A 12395-nucleotide genomic window follows, 5' to 3' on the forward strand; every position below is an offset into this window, starting at 1 on the left:
ATAGGGTTAACAGCAACCATGATGGCAACTAAACATTCTCTAATTCCCTGTTACTTAGTATGTGAGTTAGAACCAGATATTCATCTAAATATCTTACCTCTAAAACATATGGATCCAGTAAGCATTAGGTCTTCTAGCAGCTAAGAAAAGCAGCTGTTACGATAGATAACTGCAAAATTGCTGAAAAAGAAAATAAAGTTCAGAATTAGGAAGAAATAAAAACTTAGTAATCATAGGTTATGTGATTACACACATAAATACATTCAACGCAAATTTTCAGAAAAGGAGACTACATATACATTGTATACATATGCATTTTATTTCAAAATCAAAACAACAAATGGTTTTTCTTTTCTATCAGATTCTAATATTTATATGGAAATGCAATAGCCTAAACATAAACAAAATGCTAATGAAGAAGACTATGAGAAGAACACATATTGTCATCTATCAAGACTCACACAAATAACTGTAAGATTATTGTAGGAATTGACAACATGACAAATGGAGCAGAATAGCAAGGCCAGGAAGAGATCCATGCAGCTATAGGGCCTTGCAGATAGTGAAATGAGGACAAACTGTTTAATAACTCGTGCTACAAAGTTGGTCTACTCATATTTAAAAAACAAAATTTTATCTCTATATCACACTATTAAAAATTACATCAGGTGGATTTATTACTTAAATGTTAAGGTCAAATATATAAGGGCTTTTAAGAGATAACAGGGAGGAGAATATTTTTATGAACTTCAGGAAAGAAAAGATTTTTAAGGCAAAACAGAAAAGCATGATATAAGAAATATGTTGGTATATTGTATAGATGTTAAAACTAAAAACGTGGCCGGGTTCAATGGCTCACACCTGTAATCCCAGCACTTTGGGAGGCCAAGTAGACTTCCTGCTTCCAGTTATAACATAGAACAGTTGGAACACCATTATGTAATATATAATATAGAAAGCTAGACAGAGTCAGTATCACCCCAATCATAAGAAAAAGTAAGTTAATCTATAAAGTTATAACTTAAACCTGCCAGAGAGCTAACACTGCAGGAAAAACACTTCATTTGAAGAGTAAGGAACATAGGTATTTGCAACAAGATTTTAGATATGCTTCTCTTTACACCTACAGAAGTATAAGAAGAATCTGCTAAAATTTTTAACAGCGCTACCCAAACTCTCTCCCTTTCAGAACAAAAGTTTTCACTCACTAAGGATTTGGTAACAAACCATTTTGCCCCCAACAAACAAGTAAATACTTAATGCAGAAAAGTTTCTGAACACTGAGGTAGGTAGTATGTCTAAGAAAACCCCATAAGAGAGATACAGAGCCAAAGGCATGTGTAATACTAAAGATTATCTTAGCTGTCCCCCATCACTCGATAAGTATATGCCACCTACAATTGGGATATGGGCAGGTAAAATCCTAAAGAGAGACCCTCTTTAGGCTCCAGGAGCACAATAAAACACATAGCTGATGGTGGGTGAGGAAGATTGGAAAAAACTCTCCCACATATTAACATGTACCCTCAGCATCAGTTTAGCCTAGACAATTTTGAAACTAGTGGTCCACCATAATAATAAAACCTGAACTCAACTGAAGCTTTGACTAGATTCATATAATACCCTTATTCAAGGATAGAAGAGACGTGATCCTTTCTAGGAATAGCTAATACTTATCTCAGATTCAGGTATCTTTCACATCATAAATTGTCACAGAAACCTGAATTTAAACTGCACTAAAATTCTAATGTGCAATGAATAATGAAACAAATATTAAAAATAAAGATTGAGACTAATGATGACAATAATTTAAAACAAAACAACTTTGCCATAAATAGCTAGTAGGAGTGTTTATCGACACAAACATTTTGGAAGCTATTTGGAAGTATTTACTAAAGGTAGACTATAACCCAGTAATTAATTATATGCCCAATTGTGTATAGATTGATATCAAAAAACATATAAGATAATGTTATATACTATTAATAAAAATTCATAGCAAAGATATATTTCTAAGATATGATGGATTTATCTTGAGTTGTACTATGTATTAAAAGAACAATTCATCAAAATATATAATAATCATGAAAATGTATGTACTTCGGAATGCCTGAATTAAAATGCACCATGTAAAATTGTATTCGTTTAATTACAAGCATTTATTAAAGTCTTAGTTTGTGTGAGACCCTCTTCTGGGTGCTTTGAAGCCTTCGGTCAGTGAAAGGGAAATTATCTGTGCTTGTCTAGCTTTTATACCAGAGCACAGAACCCACAACAACAACTGCACTTGGAAGTTTCTACACATCACTTTTAAAAACTGATAGATCAATGGGCCAGATAAAAACAAGAATAAAGACCTTAATTATGCAATTAGGAAACGTAGACTATATGTCTAATTTTATGTAGAGAATCAGCAATGCATTACTTTATACAGTACATATAAAACACACAACAAAATTATTATGTATTAGGCGACCAGGATAGCCATGATTATCGGTCTACCATCATCGGAAAAGAGGAAGCACATAATTCTATCTCAATGTAATAAATACATAAATCAAGAACATTCCCTATTTCTGCAAACAAAACAGCATGCAATTAATTAGCTTTCAGGTTAAGGATAAAAGCTTGGCTCCCCCTTTACTCTGTGGAAAGTAGGCTTTGAAGGTTGGCCATGGCACCTGGGAGAGATTTTCTCAGCTCTCTTTCTCCTGATGCCCTTGAAAAACTGTGATCTTGCATGTTGGGGATACCTCGTGAGTTCCACAGACTCTCATTTTTCCCTGTTTTGCCTTCAATAATCCCTCACTGATTGACACCTTGCAATCAGAAAGAACCCTGGCACCCAGGCCACCTCTCTCAGGTCTTCTGCTCTGCACCACCTTCTGCACACGGTGGGAAGTCCATGGGAAGCAGAGCATGGGTGAGTGCAGTAAGGAGCAGCTATGGCTTGAACTCCTTGCATTTCTAGCCATTGACCCAATCCAGGCATAATTAAAGAGTTGATAAAAATGTGGCTGATTTCTCCATACGTCTTTGGATAGCACAATCTGTGTCAACCTGCTGCTTTACCAGGTTTGAAAGCATTTTGCCTCCCAGAAATGTCTAGCCATTTTCTGGAATTCAACTTAGCTAGCTTTCTCTGCATCCTCAGTTCTCTGATGGGTTTTAAAAATATGATGTCTTTGCGGCTCACTTGGCTGGTTTTTTATTTTTTTAAGGAGATATGATGGTCTGCTGAGTCTTTGTGTGCTCTCAACACTAACACACTCAACGTCGTTCACAAACTGCATGATGACATGACTATAATTAATGACTATATTGCCAACAGAGAATGTTATCTAAATTCTGAAACCAGCCGTTGATTTTAACTGTTTAAGCTTAGAAGTGTTTTTCCAACTGACATCTACTTAGAGTTTGCATCCAGCTATCTCCAACGCGTTGTTCCATGCAATCACCCCTTACACTCATTCAGAAACAACTTCCCCTGGCGCCTGTGTTTGCATGTGCATCCACTCTTGATGGTGATGTTTAGATCCATGATTACAGAGAATGGCCTCTCTCCTCCTGCTTATCCTGTCCCCATGTCCTTCTTCAGGGAAAACAATTTAATGTAAACTCAGTGAACCTTACCTTTCTCTTCATTCTAGAATACTTTCTCCTTGCCTCTTAATTTACCTTAGATATGCCTCTCCCCACTAAACAACAACTTTCTTGCAGTTTTTGAAGTAAGGATTGTTTTTTGTGCTATTTCCTATGAGAGTTATTTCGGAAGGTAGTTAAACACCATTTTTCTTGCTCAAAATTAATCCTTCTCAAACATGACATTTTCGTTTTTAGACAAACAGATCCTTTGGAGCTCATGCATTCCAAGTTTATACGCTCTACATTCTTCTGGTACCAATTCATGCTTTCCATCTTTGTTACAGCAGTAATTTTTGAGGTATCAGCATATATGTGGACTTAGCACCAGAGAGACCACATACCATTCCCCTGATTCCTCCAAGCCAATGATTTTCACCTCCACTCCCTAGTCCTGCTCTGTAACCATAACCTGCACCTTGTCATACTCCCGAACAGCTCTACTTCTCAACTGATTAAACATGGAGCTTTCTGAAAAGAGTCTTCTAGTTCTCACTAGGTCCCATATTGTTTTACCCCAATGGATTAATTGCTTTTCCATTATCTCTCTGTTTATTTTCAGTTATTTCCTGTTTTTACCCTTCCCCCATAACTTAAAAAGTTTACATGATAAAACTCTTTAATGACTTTCTCAAGATCCCCCTTAAACTGAACACTTCTACATTATTTTCTTTACATTGTCTTACATTTCTTTTGTTAAAAACACCAATTTGAATCAGGTAAATGCTTATATTTCAATCATCTTACAGAAACTGATAATAAATGTCATGCTACAGAAAGTTGTTTATAATATTTTCTACAAAAGATATTAAGCCACTTTTTATCAGGTGCTTCATGTTAAATGAAATGCTTTTAATTCACTATTTTCATCTTGATCTTATATTTTTCACATTGAGAAGAAATTATTTATTAAGATTGAACTGGTTTATTTTTAAAGTAATAACGAACAAAGCACCCCATCTGCTATCTGAATTGCACACAGGGATATTAAAGGAAATAAAAATAACTGAATTTTAAATTTTATGGCTTATTTTTGAAAACTAATTTGGAAATGACAGCATGACTGAACACCTATAGTGCACTGGAAGGCAAACATTGTCAAAAAACTAAATTTTGCACCACTGTGAGATGAATGGTACATCATTCTTGATCTGCATACTTGGACTGCATATATTTTTATATTTAACTTGTGTAATTTAAGGAAGATTTAATGTATGAGATTAAACAAATGTTCATGAGATTTGAAATGACACATCTTAACCACAGCCGGTAGTATGGGACTGATAAAACGCTGCTGTGTCAGAGCTTGCTGCTGGAAATAAAATGATAGTTCACAGTAAACCTGTTCTTCAATTAATCATTGAAAATGATTATAAGCAAAACCTTTCAGAAACTCAAGGCAGTTAGATGTGGCAATAAATGAGAGGAACAAATGAGTTTCTAGGATGTCATTCTTCACACTGTCTAATGATTTCAGCCTTGAATAATCGAGGCCCACAATTTAAGAAGTACTGTACACATTTGGTGCTGTCTATAATTTTTGAACCCTTAATGATAATTAAAGATGTATCTGAGATATGCACAGGAATACCAGATAGAAAAGGCTATCATCAGTAATTCAAATTTTACATCTGGTTGTCCCCACCAAATCTTTATACATCATCACATTTTTCAACCGAGGACACTGTATTGGTTTGTTTTCACACTGCTATAAAAACCTACCTGAGAGTGAATAATTTATTTAAAAAAAGAGGTTTATTGACTCAGTTCTTCATGGCTGGGAGGCCTCAAAAAACTTACAATCATGACAGAAGCTAAAGAGAAAGCAAGGCATGTCTTACATGGTGTCGAGAGAGAGAGAGCAAGGGAGAAGCAAGTACCTTCTTCACATGGTGGCAGGAGAAAAAGAGAGGAGGAGGAGGAAGAGCCACAGTTTTAAACTATCAGATCTCACGAGAACTCACTTACTATCATGTTCTCTTTAAACTCTCAGTGTGAGTGAAATCGCCCACATGGTCTGGCCACCTTCTAACAGCTGCCTCTGTCAACACCTGGGATTATAATTTCAGGAGACATTTGAGTGGGGACACAAAACCAAACCATATGACACATTAAAAGCACAAAATAAATTATACATATATATGTATAATATGTATATGGTAAATATATATATATGCCATATATACCATATATACACTATATGTGTACCATATATGGCATATATACTATAAATGTATATACACACACAAATACACACCATATATGATATGCCATGTGTTTATATATATATATATGTGATGCTGTGTAAAGAGAATATATATACACACAAACACCATATATGATATACCATACACACACTCACACACACCCACACACACACCATATATATATATGGTCAAAACTTGTTTAAAAGCCAGAAAAACTGAGGGTTAAAAAAGAATAGGAAAAAAATCTGTGTCCTGTGACTTTACCAAATCACTATCCTCTTTTGAACATTGAGGTAGGTAGTCTGTAAGTCTTCTTTTAGTCTTCAGCATTATTTATCAGATTTTCTAGAACGGGTAATAATAGCAGTGCACTAGAGATTTCAGCATATGCTTCCATTTGTGTTTCCTGGAGTAGGCAGGCACATTCATTACTGTTTAGCTTATCATACTATCCTTGCACATGGAAATACTACTTTGCATCCTCCAGGACTACAACTGCATTAGTTATCCAAAATTGTCCTAAAATGCAGGCCCTTAAAACAGCAGACATTTATTATCTCATAATTTCTGCATGTCCAGAATCCAGGGGCAACTTAATTAAGACCTCTGGCTCAAGGAGTGCAATCAAAGTATTAGCTGGGATTGTAATCATTTTATGACTCAGTGATGGGTGATCAGCTTCCAAACTTACTCATATGGTTTTTGATGAATTCAGTTTCTCCAGGTTGTTGAACTAAGGGCCTCTGTTCCCTGTTGGACAGAGACTGAACTCTTGCTACATAAACTCACTGGGAGAGAACACAAGTGCATAAATATCAGGAAATAATGATCATGGGGAAACATTTTGGAAGCTGAATACTGCAATCACGCTACTCAATTCTATAATTAAGAGAAGAAAGTAAAGAGCATAAGATTTGTTATAATTTTACAAAGTACTGTTTTCTGCATGGGAAAAAGACCAAAAATACCCAATTCAAAAAAGTCAATGAATAACTAACACACATAAAAGGCAAAAATAGCGATTTAACCTTTAAGGTGAGTATCTCCAAAATCATGTCCTGAATGCTCTGATTAACACATTCACTATAAATTCAGCCAATGACCTTAGTGTCCAAAGTGAGAACTGTAAATGATTATGAATATGGCTACACTGTGTCCAAGAAATCTGAGTCAATTTTTGAAATGCATCCATCAATTCTCTTTAATTTACACATGCATCATATACTCTTTGTATCCCTTATAATACCTTATACATTATAGATGCTTAATAAACATTCATTATGGGGAAACAAAGGCTGTCTAGTGATTATCTGTATTTCAGCCATTCAAATTTGATGAAACAAATAGGCACAGATTTGCAAATTTATAGATAAACTGAGGAGACAAAATGTATGTAACTGAGAACATGCACAGTATCAAGTCGCTCCAAAAGTAGTTGTCAATGTCAGAGGTTAAATGTTTTTAATAATGTGAGGTAGAATGCAGTTCTGGGATTGAGTAGATCAAAACTCAAGGAAAATAATATGGTAAAGTGGGTGGTTAGTATAATCTATTTAATTATACTTCTATCAAATAAAGATATTTTTGTTGGGATTACTTTAACATCCAACTAAAATAATGCAATTTATTATTTTGAATCGCTATACACAACCAAAAATATATGGTAAGAAATAACAATCCAAGAAATATGAAAATACATACATGTGTACATAAGCACATGCATAAAGGCATGAGCTGATGTGTGATGATGAAGTTAGTGAATTAGTGAAAACCAAACCAATTTCATTTAGATAAACCAGCGTAAGCATAAATTCAGAAAAATATAGAGGATCTCTGATTTGGGCAGGTTTAAAAACAATGCATTCTTTTTTTAAAATCATTTCTATTTTTTCCAATTCTAGTAATGCATATGCATATGCCTCCCTTTTATAGAGATTATTTAAATGTAACAAAAATAAGTAATAAATAGGATAACTACAGGGACAGGCCAATATTTTTTTGCACTGCTTAAGTTTAACAAGAAATATATACTTCTCATGACAGAAATTGAGAAATGCCTTTTGTAATGTATTTTGTCACTCGGGATTTTTCTTTTATATGTGTATGTCTTTTACATATAGTCTTATACTTGTTTTCATTCCATGCCATATATTCCGTATAGCTTAATTTCACACCACCATTGTTGAAATGTTCTAACCAAAGATAACGTTTCACTCTGATGGCTGAGTGAAAAAGGTTAAAATATTCGTATATTTCTTATTCCTCCTTATATTTTCAAGTTGTTAGCTATTCACAGTGATTCCTATGTCAGCCAGAAAGGGCAAATTTCAGCTGTGAGTTACTATCTTCTGATACCTGACAGGCTTTGTTTATCCACAAAAGAACTGGTTTTTACATATTCATTATGTACACAGACCTGTCTTACTGTGTCTCCTGAAATGCTAACCTCATCAAGAAGGGGTTGACTATTCCGTCTCTCTGTCAAGATAGAGACTTCTCATTGCTCCCTTTGGTTTTGCACTTGCCCTTGTTTTTGCAAAACTTGTATGTGACTTTCCACTAAAGAAAATAAATTTAACGTGATACATTTTAATGTTTAGATTCCAATAGAGAGACAGACATATTATAAAAATAGAAAGATATATTTTAGAATAACTGCCTGAATCCTGATTCTATCATTCACTAGTGATGTAACTTTAGGTAAGTGTTTAAAAAACTATATTTTAAATGATGGCCAAATTAATATGGCCCAAGAATGTGACTAAATGGAAGAACTGAGGCAGAACAAATAATTAATAATCAAAGTTGCAGAAGAATCAAGTTTTCATAAACAAATAATCACCAATGTAAGAATTAAGAGAAATCTTACAAATGTGTTAATCAAACATTAATATTTAAGCAAAACCCAACCAGCTCTAGGCAATAATGATAATGCATTGACTATAAATTGTTACTCACCCAAATTACGGGAATTCAGTGTATTTGTTTATACATAGACACATTAGAAGTCATGTGCCTTTTTGAACTCTTTTGTTTTTAGACCACTTTTTAAAGTACTAAATCATAACTTTCAGCCATCAGTTAATATTTATGCATGCCAACTAACTTTAGTAACTAGAGAACCAATAAGCCTTTGCATACACACACACACACACACACACACACACACACACACACACACACATTAACATCTGTGGCATTTTACATAATTCCCCTATTAAAAACAAACAAACAAAAAGGCCTTGCATTTGAAAAGTAGCTTTTAACTAAGCAGAGTTTACTTTAGTCTGCTTATGTGGTATAGAACATATGTTGGAAATTTTTTTTAACAAGTTACTAGATTTGCATTCACAAGCTAAATCGCTATCTACAGAAACTTATCATATGTGAGATTTGAGTCAGTTTCTTTTACTAGTGTTAGTAAAATGAATCATCTCTTAAATCTTCTATAAAAATTTTCTCAAAGTTAGTTCATTGGAGCTCTACTTTTTACCTGAATTCAGGCAGGAAGTAAAAGTGAGTATCTAATTCAGTTAATGTGGGAAACACTGGGTTACAAACCGATTACAATTTATTTATTATTTATTATTTTATTTTATTTATTCTGAGCTGTAGTCTCGCTCTGTCACCCAGGCCGGAGGGCAGTGGTGCCATCCCCACTCACCACAACCTCCCCCTCCTGGGTTCAAGTGGTCCTTCTGTCTCAGCCCCCTGAGTAGCTGGAATTACAGTCACATGCTACCACACCTGACTAATTTTTATATTTTTAGTATGATGGGGTTTCACCATGTTGGCCAGGCTGGTCTTGAACTCCTGACATCAAGTGATCTGCCCACCTTGGCCTCCCAAAATGCTGGGATTACAGGCATGAGCCACTGTGCTCAGCCTAATTACAATTTAAAATATTATATATTATACATAAAAATATTATATAGTACCATGTATTATCATATAAAGTATTGGGTAATATACATTAGTATATCATAAATGTATATGATATATATGTCTCCAATAAGACAGTGAAGGCACAGAATTTCCAAACACATTTGGTCATAAGATCTCATTTCCAAAGAGACTGTTACGAATCTGCAATAGCACTGTCCAACGGACTGTTCCATAATTAGCGAAACGTTCCATATATGTTCTGTCCAAAATCCAAACTACTAGTCAGAAATGGCTACTGAGTATTTGAAAAATGACTAGTGTCATTGAGAAACTGAATTTTAATGTTACTAAATTTAATCAAATTTTAAATAGCTCCTGGTGGCTAGTGGTTACTTTATTGGACAACTCAGGTCTGTATTCTCAAAAGATAGGCTGTTTTATCATTCCATTTTATCAGTAATTTGGTTAGAAGGCAAGTACCTGTAGGGCACATCAACCAGGAACGTGATGATTGCAGATATATCCATGGAACAGGACTAGGGAAAGTCTGTGCGACACGTTCGCAGCAGTGTTAATGAGTGGACAATGGGAAGGCCCAGGGGAAATGTCTCCAGGAATAGAAAAGGGCCAAGAATCAGCAATGGATGTTGGGCGAGGCCAAAGGCAACCACAAATTTTAAACTCATTATTTATTTCAGCTCTCCACTAAGCACCCGTAATTTATTGATACTCTTAGTGTTTATAAGAAAGGTAGAACGGTCATGAATAAGGTGACATGAATTGTTATATTCATGCCACGTAGCTCCTTTTCACAGACAAGCCTAGAATTGTGTAGTCACAGGCATAGAAAGAAGATGTATTTCATTCAAATGGCACTAGATTTTCATTATATATATATAATGGCACATGCAAACATATACAATTACAACAGTATGCTAAGTGAAATAAACCAGACGCAGAGACACAAATATTGCAGGATCTTACTTACATATGGAATCTAAAAAAGTCACATTCATAGAATTAGAGAGTAGGATGATGTTTACTAGAGGCTGGGGGCTGCAGGGAAGTAGACTGGAAAAGGAGAACTGCTGGTATAAATTGCATAAATGTTCAGCTAGACAGGAAGAATTGGTTCAGATGATCTATCGCACAGCATGGTGACTCTAGTTAAAGATAATGTATATTTTGTAATTGCTAAAGTAGGACATTTTTTAATATTATCTACATAAATAAATGATAAATTGTTGAGGCAATGGATATGGTAACTTTCCTGATACAATTATTCCAAAATGTAAATGTGTATCAGAACATCATAGTTATGCCATAAATATATATACATATTATTTTTCAATTTAAAGCAAAATGTAAAAAAATATGATTTTTAACTTTTTAGGTTTTATTTCATATCTTTCTCATTTCTAGTCATATTTATAAAACATTCTGAGCTATTTGTTTATGTTAAATAATTTGTCTAAGTTTTCATCTCAAGTATTAGGTAATAACTTTCACAGATTTTTTTCTGGTTTTATCAATATTCATGTCCGTATTAACTTTGCTTTTATCTTTTGATTTCTTAGAACAACTGTGTGTGTTACTTTACTTAATCCCCACTTGTATCCATTCTTAAATGAAATGTATTTTTATGGCATAACAGGGGTAGGTTTATTTTTTGTGTGAGTGGAATAGGCTGTGGTCGCTTTTCTCTGTTACCTGTTTCTGTATCTTTCAATTTAGAGAGATGTACTATTTTGCTCTTAAGTCTTTTCTTGTATCAGTTTGATTCACTCATCCTTCCCATCTGGTCCTCTTCTTTCACTTAACCCAGTGCTACTCAATGTTCAAATAAATTTGTATCTGTTAACTTTTTTTATTTTTAAGAGTAAGTTTCTGTCTTTTGGGCACATGTATTTGCTTCACCTCATTATCATTCTGAAGAACTTGAACCATTATCTCACTCTTTGCTCTTTGTCTGTTTCTATTAAAGTTTTGCATTTATAAACGAATTGGAACCTCAAAGGATTTCCCCAAATTTTCCTGATCCGTTCAGACTGGCTCACTGAGGTTTTAACTACCCATGGGGATCCACTCATTCCGTATGTGCATTTCCTGATAAATTTGGTCTCCGGAGTTAATACTCGTTAGCACTTTTCATTACCCACCACTCCATTGAAGAAGCTCTTGTGTTTACTTGGATGTGACTGGTGATTAACATTAGGAGCTTATGATGTAGTGCCTTATTAATGGCAGAGACTTGTGAAAAAATGTCTATTTAGGTCATTTGCTCATTGTTTTATCAGGTTACGTTTTAATTTATTTGCTATTGAGTTGTATGAGTTCCTTAGGCATTTTGAATATTAGCTACTTTTCAGTTGCATGGTTTACAAATATTTTCTCCCAGTCTGTAAGATGTCTTCTCATTTTGTCTATTGTTCTTCTTTATTTACCTATGGAATCTATAAAAGGAAAAAACATTGAAACACAGAGTAGAACTGTGATTACCAGGAGCAGGGAGGTGGGGGAAATGGGGAGATGTTTGTCAAAGTGTACAAAATTGCAGTTACACAGTATGGATAAATCTGGACATAAATGTACAGCATGATGACTGCAGTTAATAACACTCTATTGTATACTGGAAATTGGCTAAAAGAGTAGATTTTAGAA

General features: G+C 34.4%; 1 protein-coding gene across 1 annotated transcript in view; it reads right to left on the bottom strand.

Moving 5' to 3' along the window:
- LOC118149120 (uncharacterized) overlaps window positions 1–12395 on the bottom strand; it is a 353134-nt gene that overhangs the window by 148261 nt on the left and 192478 nt on the right. Inside the window, exon 3 of the transcript XR_008477856.2 lies at window positions 98–180. The gene's annotated coding sequence lies outside the window, so the exon portion shown is untranslated. The remainder of the gene's footprint in view (window positions 1–97; window positions 181–12395) is intronic.

Source organism: Callithrix jacchus, chromosome 18 (genome assembly GCF_049354715.1).
Source record: "Callithrix jacchus isolate 240 chromosome 18, calJac240_pri, whole genome shotgun sequence".
Classification (NCBI taxonomy): Eukaryota; Metazoa; Chordata; class Mammalia; order Primates; family Cebidae; genus Callithrix; species Callithrix jacchus.